General features: G+C 36.8%; 1 protein-coding gene across 1 annotated transcript in view; it reads right to left on the minus strand.

Annotated features, from left to right (window-relative positions):
- Window positions 1–12,728, minus strand: part of LRRK1 (leucine rich repeat kinase 1) — a 2,417,153-nt gene that overhangs the window by 205,056 nt on the left and 2,199,369 nt on the right. The gene's annotated exons all lie outside the window — the stretch shown is intronic.

Here is a 12,728-nt window from a genome sequence, read left to right on the forward strand (position 1 = left end):
TATATTATTGTTTTATTCAACAAATAAGGCATTTATGCTGCCTTGTTGTTACAAGTCCTGTTTGCTTTTGTTTTTAACATTACAATGTCAACATTATACATCAAAAGGTATCTTGTTTTTCATCAGATGCTGCTCACCTTTTTTCTGCCATTTACATGGTCAACTGAATTTTAAATACTCTTTGAAATGATAATCTGTCTCAGATAATGGTTTTGATTGACAAGCTTTACTATGAATACTATTAACAAATTTATGACTTAGTGCTTCAACACACATTTGTATCAAATTCACAGCTCATTGCTCTATGTTTCTACTCAGAAACATATGGCATCACAGTCCCATAAGCCTTATGACTGCAACGAAAAATGAAGTCTTTATTATTATCAATGCTGTGGGATAACAAGTCTCCCTATGAAAATTTGTTGATTTCATTCTTTTACCCTTTGGTTTCAGCAGCTGGACAAGGTTCTAAGTAGCTCATATGTACAGTCACACCTATCAGGATGTGTAACAGAACTCTCTGTTTACCTCTAGGAAAGTTATATGATATTGCAATAGCATACCCAATCAGCAGTCTTACTACAGATCAATTACAGAATCATGTGTCCTTAATTTTTGGAAAATAGAACAAATTATCCCTTTACATAAAGGAAGTAACTCCACTGACATTAAACATCTCCCTCCCATAGACATCTGTTTCCCCTCTCCAAAATCCTTGAACTATGTAGAGATTAACAATCTCCACCATCTCTTACAAAATAAGCTAATCACCAATACACAACATGGATTTTGGCCAGACCACAGCACTTCAACTGCACCACTGTCATTTATAGACACCATCAATAAAGTTCACAACTCTAAGAAGCTTGTATCTGCAGTATTTCTAGATCTATCAAAAGTCTTTGACATAGTCTCACACAGTAAACTTTTCCAAATTTCCACCCAGGGTTTACCATCTCTACCTATTCAATGGTTCTCTGGCTACCTTATCAATAAGTAACAAGCTGTAAAATGGCAAGGGTCCATCTCTGCATACCTTCCCACTTTCAAAGGAGTCCCACAAGGATCTATCCTTGGCTCTCTAATATTCAATATTTGTATCAATAACCTGCATTCATCTCCTTGTGAAGGCAACATGATGCAGATGACACCATCATTGTCTGCTCATTAAACACTTGAACTCACCTCCAAGAAATCACTCAAACAGCTATCATCTCCATTAAAACCTAGCTTTCAAAAGTCCAACTCTTACTCAATCCCTCCAAAAAAAAATAAATTCCTCCTCTTTACCCAAAAAAGTAATATCCCTAACAAAGCCGGACTGTATTAAAAGCTCGAAGAGACATTACATCAAATGCCTCTAAAGCGACACGTAAACAATGACTACACTAAACCACAAACATTCAAAACAGCAATTTCTTTCCCTGGGAAAGAAATCGCTAGCACCAAAAACACATACTCACAATTTCAAACATAACTAAGTGGGGGCTTCGACCGCCACACTCCCAACTAAATATATCAACTCCAAGATCACACTACAGTGGGGTAAAGGGCAATGTCACGGCTTATGCTAAGAGATTTTTTTCCCTGGGAAAAAAATCACTGACCTGAGCCTTCGCTATTTTCAGATTTCGGTCTATATCTGTGTCGGCAAAATGGCATTCGATGTAATGCCACTTCGCTGATCTAATATAGACCCAACAAAGCACCTTTAAAAATCTTTTCAGCAAATGGCATTGAAATTGAATTAGTTCACCATACCAAACTATTAGGAATCATAATTGATGATGATCTTAAATTTGACTTCCACATCCATTGCAATATCAAAACAAAACAAACAAACAAAAAGATAAATAAACAACTAGGCATGTTATACAGCAATAAACATCTCCTGAGCACACCCACGGAAAATGACTCTAGCCAAAACCTTCTGCCCTCCCTATTCTGTACAGCCCCAATTTTAACAAATTTACAATCATCCAAAAAAAAAAAACTTGGAAGCTGCTACAACAAAATTGGCAAGTTTGCTACTAATTCAGCCTCCTTTCACTGTACAGCTCTGCATATCCTTAGCTGGCTGGAAATCCCCCTCCACCTGTCCTACATACAACTTATAACAATACATAAAATCATACACAAACCATTAGCCTTAACCCATGTATTTCCCTAAAAGAACTCTCAGATCAAAAGGCAAACAAGTTCTCATGATAAATAAACCAAATAAACCCGCTGGACAAAGTCTATAGTCATACTCAGTAGCAAGAAATGGAACTCCCCACCTTTAGCCACCAGAACTACTTCTAACCTACCTACCTTTAAATGTTCCCTATAAGAATACTTTACAAAATCCCAGTCCTGCTCCTGCACCAAACCTGGCTGAACTTACTCACTATACTTCACTCATTTTCCCCCTTTAACCTAAGTCACACCTCACAACCCTCTCAAACCTCCCACTCCACTCCATTATTTGGATTTTCCCGCTACCTTACCTTATCCACTCCATCTCTGCAGACCTTTCCTCTAGCTCTTTCTCTTTCCTCCATACTCACCTGAGCTACCTGAAGATACCCTATCTGCAGTCTTCTTATAATCTCCTTTTCTCTCCATCCTTCTTCCTTCTGTTACAATAATATGAACACCATCTATCGTACTAAGACATCATTCAAGTTCACCTCACCATCTCTAATCATGTAATCTCTAATATCTCTTTCAAATATCTTATTAGAATTGTCTCAAGTCTCATCTCATTCTAATCAATTTAACAAATAATATGATTAATGAGTTTTTTCTCACATATTTTCTCCAACCCCCATGTTACTGTTTTTCATTGCATTCTGCTATGGAACAAATGTTCTATGTTTTTCTAATTACATTTTTTTCTCTCCTATATTTTGTAGTGTTACATGATACTTTATGATTTAAAATATCTGTAACTGATTTTTGATAAAATGTGATTGTTGAGCTTTTCTTCCTGGGCCTACGCTAAAAATGGGCACTCTTTGGCCTAGTCTGACTTTCCCTGTAAACAAATGGTCAAATAGAATAAAAAAAAAAAAAACAAAGTCCACGTAGTCACAACCACAAGTCAAACAGAAGAGAAAAACCACCGTGGAAGCGACAAAAATCCGCTGAAGTAAATTCAACTTAAAATTTATTAATAAAATTGACACAGGTTGAGCGCTTTCATCTAAAATATTAGACTTCATCAGAACACCATCTAAACTATTTTACAACATATATAGGAAGTACTGACCAATGGCAACCACTCATTTGCATGTAAGCAAGTCTTCATTACATCATTTCCCCTTCACATGTCATTAACACAGGAATCAAAGAATTTCCTGTATCATCTCTTCGCCTCAGTTATTGGTTTAATTGATATACTATCATTTATTCCCGGTATGCAAGTAGCATTAAGCAGTATCTGCCACCTCAGCTCCTTCTTGCTTAATAAAACTTTTATATTCCCCCTCTCTGATGTGGAACTATTAGTATGGAGCATGTTGAAATGCAATACTGAAATTTTCAAGTTACTAGGGGACCAACCTATTTTTGTTCATAAAATAGGTTGCAACATAAAAAAGAAATTATATAAAGGTCATATATATAATAAACCCCAAAAGACCGGCATCACAAAATGTGGTAGATGCAATCAGTGCTCTGCCATTTTAGAAGAACGTTCTAAATGTTTAGGTAATAGAAGTCATACCTTAGTAACTTTTGCTAAGGGTAACTGCCAAACAAGAAATGTGGTTTATTCTGCTATGTGTACTACATGTTCAGGATTCTACGTTGGAAAAACAGGACTTAGATTGAGGGAAAGAATTTATGATCACATATATGCAATTAAAAAAGGTGATGTCAACAATGACCTGTATAGGCAAATAAGAGATAATTTAGGTTGTACTATGTTTCAATTTGCCATACTTGAAGTAATAGTTCCACATCAGAGAGGGGGGAATATAAAAGTTTTATTAAGCGAGAAGGAGGTGAGGTGGCAGATACTGCTTAATGCTACTTGCATACCGGGAATAAATGATAGTATATCAATTAAACCAATAATTGAGGCCAAGAGATGATACAGGAAATTCTTTGATTCCTGTGTTAATGACGTGAAGGGGAAATGATGTAATGAAGACTTGCTTACATGCAAATGAGTGGTTGCCACTGGTCAGTACTTCCTATATATGTTGTAAAACAGTTTAGATGGTGTTCTGATGAAGTCTAATATTTTAGATGAAAGCGCTCAACCTGTGTCAATTTTATTAATAAATTTTAAATTGAATAAAAAAATAAATATGTAATCTGCCACAAAAATGCATTTAGGTTCTTCACATATATGCTGATTATGACTTCATAAGGTGAGTTAAATTTATTTATTTATTTATTTATATTTGTTGACCGGGAGTGTCCGACTGGATGTAGGTCCATTTTCAGCTGAGGCCCGGGGAGAAAAGCTCCACAGTTAAAATAAACAGACAGTAGTTACATTGGATTACACAGCGATTAACAATTTACATAGCAATTACTTACAACATATTTACAGATGAAGAACATAGAACATCAGTAGACAACTGGAATCTTTATCTGTGAAGTACATAACAGACATTAACAAATGTTACAATAAGAAGTTCCTGCTGTATAATAAGTACTAGGCTTATGAGCATCTGAGCTTGCTATAATCAAGGTAGTTAGTGGAGTGGAAAGAAAGGTAGTGGTTGGATGGGGTGGGTGATATTAGAGTGGGAGTTGCAAGGGCATAGCCAGCATGGTTTTTAGGTGCGCTTTTAGTAAAGTTTTGAAGTGGTGCATAATGGCATGGAGGTAATTGTGGGTTGGAGGGAGTTCCATAATTTGGCTATGGTGCAAGAGAATAGTGCTTCACCAGCAGAGTTATTGGCTTTAGTGATCTGCAAGTGATTTTTGTCGCTGGATCTTAGTGGTCTGGTAGTGCGATAGGGTTGGAGTAGATTCCGGAGGGATGGAACATTAAGGGACATTTATCTTATCTGGAAGAATCATATACTTCTATATGACAATATTTAAATATCTCACCATTGTTTTTTCTTAGACACTATGTACACTTTTGAAAAACACTATTATCTGAATGATGCATTCATTTGTTGTAGCATTTCATACTGAAGCTGAGCTCACTTTTACAGATAATCAGTACATCTAATACATAGTAAAGCAGACATCCTTTTCATTCTAGAATCATTATCAAAGGAAAAATGTTTGTCATGTGCCTTAACTCAAAGACTTTCAAAGAAGGGTGCTTTGAAAAATGCAGTGCCATTTCTTTACACAAAGCATTATTTCTTACATTTTTTTAAGGGTACAGCTAAAGAAGAGGCATGGATAATCAGTACATTTTAAGAGGACCTGTCTAAAAGAAAAACACAACAGATATATTCACCATTACTTCTGAATACCTAGGATTTATCCCAGTCTTCCAGTTCTGGGTCAATTTTGTTTTGGTAGTTCAGTAACCACAAGAGAAATGGTGATATCATGGGAAGGCTACTAATTGAAAGTCTCTGTCTATAGAAAAACAATATTTGCAAGGATTTATTGCATTTTAATTATATTTTATTCATTTGTTAACCAGGCAAAACTACCAGGCACAAGTCTCTTTTCTAAGGCAGCACAGAAGCACTGTATGGTTAAGTGACTTACACAGAGCCACACAGTAGGCAGATGATGGCTGAAGGAATCAAACTGTGGACTAAAGGTTCATGCTTGTTTGCAACTCGTACCTTTCATCTTTTGTATTAAATTCGCAGACAAGATTCAAGATCAAAACTACAGGTAGCTGTGCATTGACAAAAGATGTAGAGCTGGCATGTCTATGGGTAGTTCTTAAGACTCTGACAGGTTCTGGTTCATATTTAGGCACATCTGGCAAGCATTCAGACAAATGTCTCTCATGTTCAGAATCCTGTAAGGTGACCTCTGCTACAGCATAGCATACAAAGGGCAAAGAAAGTATAACTGCATAACACGCCCACCACAGTAAAAGATCTTCAAAGTGAAGTCACAAAAACAATAAATCTGAACATCTGCAGCTCAGGCAAGCCAAGCATATCAGGAAGCATGACATCTCTGGTTGACAGGAATGAATGCCAAAGGAGTTACAGCATTTAAGAAATCTGAATATTTTTTTTTTGCTCCACCTTTCAGTTATTGTTACTGGCCTGGCCCTCATGTCCCATCAATGACAATTTGTTCAGCCAATTCCATGCCCCCTGTACTTATTCCAGTATTACTAGGCTGGTCACAGATTCAATGCAATAGGGTCCAGCATGTCTGACCATCCATCCTGGGTTTTGTTTTTTTTCCAGGATGACCTACCAATTCCCCCCTCCACTTTGAGGCAAAATGGTTTGGTCTTAGGTGGGCATGCAAATGTGAGCTAGCAGTGCATCACTTTGCCTCTGTGGCAGCTCAGCCAGACCCACTTCCCACTTGTTGACCACCCTTCCAGCAATGTCCCTGTCCTTTACTATGGAATGTTGCCAAGAGATCCCCATGTACCACACCACCCCCCAGGATGGGCATGCATACACCTCCCTGCTGCTCTGTCAGTCACCTGGGTTGCTAATCAAACCTGGGTTGCCTGAGTCATACTCAGGGCTTTGTCCCTCTTTTCCACCAGAATGGCTCAACAAATTTGAATACTCTATAAAAATCAGTCTAATTTAGGCACTATCTATAGATAATATCTCATTACAGTACATGTATTGGTTCATAGGTGCATACTAGGCTAATGACCACTGGGGCTTAAAAGCTTTCTAAGAATGCAAATCACAGAATGCCTTTGAAAAACAATTTAATGGTACTGCCTCCAGAGATTTTAGAAGCAATTAGCAATTTTAAGTGTTCTCATTCTAAGAAAAAGAACAGTACATCCTGATACAAATACATCCTGATAGAGAAGGAAATTACTACACATTTAAATACATACATACATATATATATATAATATATATATATATATATATATAATATATATATATCTTACTGGGACACAGCATGTAGTATGGGAAGAAGGCTTAGCTGAAAAACAAAAATCATATTGGTAAGGTGGATTCATAATAAAATACTGAGTCTTGATGAGACTCAAGTATAAAAAAATCTCTAAATAACACAGCAACACATGCATAAACAACTGTAGATCAAAATATAGAAAAAAAAAAACTAAAATTAGATATAGCCTCCTGTATCCTCTAAACATGGGGAGCTACAGCCTCCTTCTCTCCCAGTGTTTTAGGTTTCACCATCATGCTACTAATCTGTAAATATGCTAGCTCTGATGTTGTGTAAACTTGGGGTAGGTGGAAAAGTTACTTTTTAACAAACACTCAAGTTTTTTCTTTACTTCAAGTCATTTGACTGGAGTCACTGATAAACGCAAACACACACACACACACACACACACACACACACACACACACACACACACACACATACAACTTGGTCTCACACTCCATGCACTTCTGAGAACAATTTAGGGGATTATTATCCCATCTTTGGGATATGGGTAGAAACCACAGCATCTGGCAAAAACCCAAACAGTCACAAGGAGGACATGCAGACTCTACACAAAAATGCCCCAGTGAAGCTCTAATGCAGAGATATGAACTGCTATACGTGTTTTATCATCATCTGCAAATTAATTTCCAGATTGAGGTCTAAAATATTACGGCAGTTGTACGTTTTAAACAAAACTACTGAATGATTTCACAATGTGTAAATGCACATTCTAAAATGTATATTTGTAATTATGTACACATTCTAGAATGTATACATAATTACATGCTTGCACATTGATAGAAACTCTTGTGAAAAAATGGATATAAAATAAACACAAATGCAAATACATGCACCTATTTCAAATCAGTAGTTAAATCAGTAAATCAGACAGCCACTTCCTTATACAGGGATGCAGATCAACGGTTTGTGAGAGCAAATAAAATGTTAAAAATAAAGATTGCTTTACAGAAATTTGACACATTTCACTACAAGAAGACAAGAAAATCAAGGCAGTATCTTACAAAAGCAGAAAAAAGCAGCAAGTCATGTTTTATAATAAGTTAGACTACCAGAGAAGGACAATTTAAAGAGGGCACAGATATTAATCATTTGTTGCAAATTACAAATGAGGAACTTAAGACTTGCAGGTAAACCAAAATTTAGTACTAAATAGCTAACAATCTGAAGAGAAAATAAAACAGAAGAAACGTAACGACAATCTGAAACTAATAGAAAAGTTTTAAGTACAGGCAGAAGGGAGATGCATCATTCGTCCATGTAATGGCAAATACAAGCAGCCAATGTTTCCAAACTAATTTTTCATAAATGATTTTTCCTTAAGATGACATGTTCTGCTACTGCCAGCCTTACTCATCGAGGTCTTTAAAAACAAAACATTAGAGATGAAATTTATTTTGACATAATGCTGAACTGTTGGCAGTAACAAATTCAATATAACTCAATCATCTTATTTTCAAGATCATCATTCACAATAACTAAAGAAACTTTACCCTTTTTGACAAAAACTGACTCATAAATTTTATCTGATTCTAGGTTAATACAAACTTCTGCAGCCATTTCTTGCAAGACAAAGCAAGACAATTCCCTTTTGCTTCAACTGCTGTTACTTTTGCTTTTCAGAAATACACATTAGTCATAATCTGACCCAGAACTGGCTTAAGTTTGCAAGTATATACTTTAAGCTTCCCCAGTGCAAAATATAACATTCGTTTTGGAAACAATCCCAAGGATTCAGAAAGAACCCCACAGGACAGATTAAGGGCTGCTGTAAAAAAGCTCTTTTCAGCGATGGGACATGTTAGCCGCAAAAAGGAAAGACCTCATTATCAGCTAATTTGCATTTCTTTGTACTGCTTTTAACTACTGTGAGTGAATAACAGCACTTTCTTGTAGCAGCTAACAGTGGAAGCAAGCATGTCATCTTAGAACAGGCACACCCCAGTCAGATTGTCACTTTATGTGACACAGACAGACAGACACACACACACACACACAAACAAAACAGAAGTCACTGGAACCACGAGCAGCTGGTAAAATACCATCAACCATTTATATAATATCAAAGTGGGTCACATGATGACAATCAGGCTTGTCTGTGTTTCTCTTTCAATAAAGGCTTTAAAGCTACATAGCCATTCAAACCAGGTAAAATATGTGCTCCTAGATAGTATTGATATGCCAGAAGAAGCCTTGTTTAAGGCGAAAGTTTTTACTAGCGGTTTTAAAAATTGTTTGAGTCTAATAAAAAACTTCATTGCCAGCTGCTTGTGGTTCCAGTGACTTCTATTTTACTTATTTGTTTTTATTTTTGTAGTCACTGGATTTACTTGTGGACTGGCTATATTTTTCTGCCTCTGTTACACACACACACCATACCTGCCCCTGTGTTGTGAGACTATCCCAGATGCCTCCTTTTTCCTGACCTTGTAAATCACAAATGATTTCAGTCAGTCATTTTTGCCAGATATTAGTCTCTCACTTCACAGCTTTCAGTAAACCCTAGGTAGTACTAAAGCTATTATACTAGTGAATTTCTAGGTTTATAGGAGGAATAATTAAAATCCATCCCAATTTGTACCTCCATCAAGTCTGGTTCAGTTTTGATTTCTTGTGCTATAAAACTGAGGGGTATACCCAATGTTCCCTGTCTTTCACTCTCTCTCACTGTCTCTGTCGTATGTCACAAACTGTTGCAGGCATTCAGTGATACCTGAAATCATCCCACAACCCACATCTGTAAAGTTACCCATGGTGGTCATTGTCCCATCAACTCAATGTTCCCAGGCTTTGCTCATTAGTCTAGAGGTGTGTAGAAGTAACACAATCAACTCATCTCAAGCACACACCCACCAATTCACACATTACACACGCACGCACGCGCACACACACACACCTATCTTAACCTCTACCTAATCCCCTACTGCTACACGCAAACAGACACACACACACACACACACACACACACACACACACACACACACACACACACACACACACACACACACCAGCTGACCTTTTCTTTTTCCCTGGGAAAGAAATCGCTAGCACCAAAAACACATACACACAATTTCAAACATAACTAAGTGGGGGGCTTCGCCCCCCACACACCCCCAACGTGGGGGGCTGTGGCCCCCCAAACTAAATATATCAACTCCGAGATCGCACTACAGTGGGGTAAAGGGCAATGTCACAGCTCATGCGAAGAGATTTCTTTCCCTGGGAAAAAAATCACTGACCTGAGCCTTCGCTATTTTCAGATTTCGGTCTATATACATGTCGGCAAAATGGCATTCACTGTAATGCCGTTTTGCTGATCTAATATAGACCCAACAAAGCACCTTTAAAAATCTTTTCAGCAAATGGCACTGAAACTAAATTAGTTCACCATACCAAACTATTAGGAATCATAATTGATGATAATCTTAAATTTGCCTTCCACATCCATTGCAATATCAAAAAAAAAATAAAAAACTAGGCATGCTATACAGCAACAAACATCTCCTGAGCACACCTACAAAAAATTACTCTAGCCAAAACCTTCTGCCCTCCTTATTCTGTGCAGCCCCAATTTTAACAAATTTACAATCACCCATTAAAAAAAAAAGAAAAACTTGGAAGCTGCTATAACAAAATTGCAAAGTTTGCTACTAATTCAAACTCCTTTCACTGTACAGCTCTGCATATCCTTAGCTGGCTGGAAATCCCCCTCCACCTACATACAACTTATAACAATACATAAAATCATACACAAACCATTAGCCTTACCCCATGTATTTCCCTAAAAGAACTCTCAGATCAGAAGACAAACAACTTCTCATGACAAATATACCAAATAAATCCCCTGGACAAAATCTATAGTCATACTCAGTAGCAAAAAATGGAACTCCACACCTTTAACCACCAAAAGTACTTCTAACCTACCTTTAAGTGCTCCCTTAAGAATACTTTACAAAATCCCAGTCCTGCTCCTGCACCAAACCTGGCTGAACGTACTCGCTATACTTCACTCATCTCTCCCTTCAACCTAAGTCACACCTCACAACCCTCTCAAACCTCCCACTCCACTCCATTCTTTGGTTTTTCCCACTACCTTACCTTATCCACTCCATCTCTGCAGACGTTTCCTCTCGTTTCCTCTACCTCTTCCTCTTTCCTCCATACTCACCTGAGCTACTTGAAGATACCCTGCCCTGCAGTCATCTTATAATTTCCTTTTCTCTCCATCCTTCTTCCTTCTATTAGCATAATATGAACACCATCTATCGTACTAAGACATCATTCAAGTTCACCTCACCATCTCTAATCATGTAATCTCTAGTATCTCTTTCAAATATCTTATTAGAATTGTCTCAAGTCTAATCTCATTCTAATCAATTTAACAAATAATATGATTGAGTTTTTTCTCACATATTTTCTCCAACCCATGTTACTGTTTTTCATTGCTTTCTGCTATGAAACATATGTTCTATGTTTTTCTAATTACATTTTTTTCTTTCCTATATTTTGTAGTGTTATATGATACTTCATGATTTAAAATATCCGTAATTGATTTTTGATGGAATGTGACTATTGAGCTTTTTTTCCTGGGCCTACGCTAAAAAACGGGCACTCTTTGGCCTAGTCTGACTTTCCCTGTAAACAAATGTCAAATAGAATAAAAAATTAAATATGTAATCTGCCACAAAAATGTGTTTAAGTTTTTCACATATATGCTGATTATTGCTTCATAGTTGAGTTAAATTAATCTTATCTGGTAGAACCATTGAGTTCTATATGACAATATTTAAATATCTCACCATCGTTTTTTCTTTCTGAAGTACTATACTGACAGGAGACACTATGTACACTTTTGAGGAACACTATTATCTGAATGATGCATTCATTTGTTGTAGCATTTATACTGAAGCTGAGTTCACATTTATAGATAATCAGTACATCTAATACATAGTAAAGCAGGCATCCTTTTCATTCTAGAATCATTATCAAAGGAAAATGTTTGTCATGTGCCTCAACTCAAAGACTTTCAAAGAAGGGTGCTTTGAAAAATACAGTGCCACTTCTTTACACAAAGCATTATTTCTTACATTTTTTAAGGGTACAGCTAAAGAAGAGGCATGGATAATCAGTCCTGTCTAAAATAAAAACACAATTGATATATTCATTATTACTTCTGTATATCTAGGATTTATATCCCAGTCTTCCAGTCCTGGGACAATTTTGTTTTGGTAGTTCAGTAACCACAAGAGAAATTGTGATATCATGGGAAGGCTACTAACTGAAAGCCTCTGTCTATAGAACAACAATATTTGCAAGGATTTATTGCATTTTAATTATATTTTATTCATTTGTTAACCAGGTAAAACTACCAGGCACAAGTCTCTTTTCTAAGGCAGCACAGAAGCACTGTATGGTTAAGTGACTTGCACAGCGCCACACAGTAGGCAGATGATGGCTGAAGGAATCAAACTGTGGACTAAAGGATCATGCTTGTTTGCAACTCGTACCTTTCATCTTTTGTATTAAATTCGCAGACAATATTCAAGATCAAAACTACAGGTAGCTGTGCAGTGACAAAAGATGTAGAGCTGGCATGTCTATGGGTAGTTCTTAAGACTCTGACAGGTTCTGGTTCATATTCAGGCACATCTGGCAAGCATTCAGAAAATGTCTCTCAC

This window comes from Protopterus annectens, chromosome 7.part1 (assembly GCF_019279795.1).
Source record: "Protopterus annectens isolate FY-2018-M chromosome 7.part1, PAN1.0, whole genome shotgun sequence".
NCBI lineage: Eukaryota > Metazoa > Chordata > Ceratodontiformes > Protopteridae > Protopterus > Protopterus annectens.